Consider the following 1633-nt stretch of genomic DNA (forward strand, 5'->3'; position numbering starts at 1 on the left):
TCTTTAAATGCATTAATGTTGGCCTTAATTCTTATATACCTAGAGTGTCACGAATGGCTAACTGTTATGCTGATAGTTTGGATTTTTTTAATGAAAGCTTTAGTAAATTTGTGAGCCTGTTAAATTGTGATATACATTTTTCAATGTGATGGTGTAGCAATGTTGTAATAACGTGTAACTAATGATTTTGTACTTATCAGTTTCATATATCAATGGTGTATTGTGTATTGTTTTATTATTTTAACTTTAACTTTATTTTTCTAAGCACTTTTTAGTTTTATTATTTGACTAATTCTATTGAGGTTTTTAAACTAAATTGTACTAAAAGTGGGCAAGGCCCGTTAATAAATAAATAAATAAATAAGTGATAATAATAATTTTTTCGAATCCTCAAAAAACTAATATAGTTATTAAGGTACCAAGGGTATTATAAGGATAATAACGCTTGAGGTCAATGATGTTGACCGAAAGCGTTATTATTACAATACCCGTGGTGCATTCAACGTTTAATGTCCGACTAAATTATTCTATTATTATATGCAAAAAATTTGAATGAATTTTGAATTAATTAGTTTTTAAATAATTACATTTACCAGAAATAGTCGTAACGTAATTGTGGTAAGCATAGTTTTATTTGTCAACTTAACAGTATTTAACTAGTTAATTAAATTTAATAGGTCCTAGGGCGCTATTTTTCAGTAACACGCCCTTGGGCGTTATATCGTACTTAATAGACTTCGAAATAGTGTCATTATTTGTCAAATAATAGAATAGACCAGTCAGACATTAAATATTTAAAAAAAAATTAGACGCAGAATGAAAGATTACATTATTACCAAGGGCCAAATGTCCCTAATAATAAATAAAAAGTTTCTTTTGAATAAGATATGTATTTAAAATTAAAAATCACACTCAATTTGCTCTTTTTTCACCAATGTAACTTATTACAAAAAAAATTATCGAAGATTTTAGGGACTTTCGGCTCTCGGTAGTATCGTAATCTTTCATTCTGCGTTTAAAATTTTCAAAATTACCTCAGGCTTCGAAAAAAAATGAATGCATTTAAATAGCATTGAACTCGAAAGTTTGCGCCTATCCCCTTAAACAATGTTTAATTGTTTAAATATAAATTTTATTTATTGTTACCTAATAAAAATTTTATTTTCTTGTGCAAGTATATTTCTATTAAATAATTAATACATTCAAAAAAATTATTATTATTAAATTATATTTAGGGGCCCGAAAATTGTGTAGTGCCTCGGGCCTGATTTGAAGTAAAATAGGCTCTGATTACCGGTTCTCTCAGTTCCATCAATACCATTAACCAACTGTTCACGAAGCATCAAATTGCTCTCCTAATTAAAAAATAATTAGCTACCATTCAAAACAACAGCCATACTGTACAATTCCTATGGGTTCCTTTACACATTGACCTTCAAGGAAATGAAGAAGCGGACCGTACAGCCCAACATGCAAGGAACAGTTAAACGGCGAGTGAAGTGAGAGATGTAGTTCTTAACGATTTAAAATCATTTATTAAAGTGAAAGTCGAAAATCTGTGGCAAAACCAGTGGGACAGTTCAACTTCAAAACTTCGCGAAGTGAAAACGTTTGTAAAACCATGGAAATCTCA

The sequence above is a fragment of the Diabrotica virgifera genome, chromosome 6 (genome assembly GCF_917563875.1).
Source record: "Diabrotica virgifera virgifera chromosome 6, PGI_DIABVI_V3a".
Lineage (NCBI taxonomy): Eukaryota > Metazoa > Arthropoda > Insecta > Coleoptera > Chrysomelidae > Diabrotica > Diabrotica virgifera.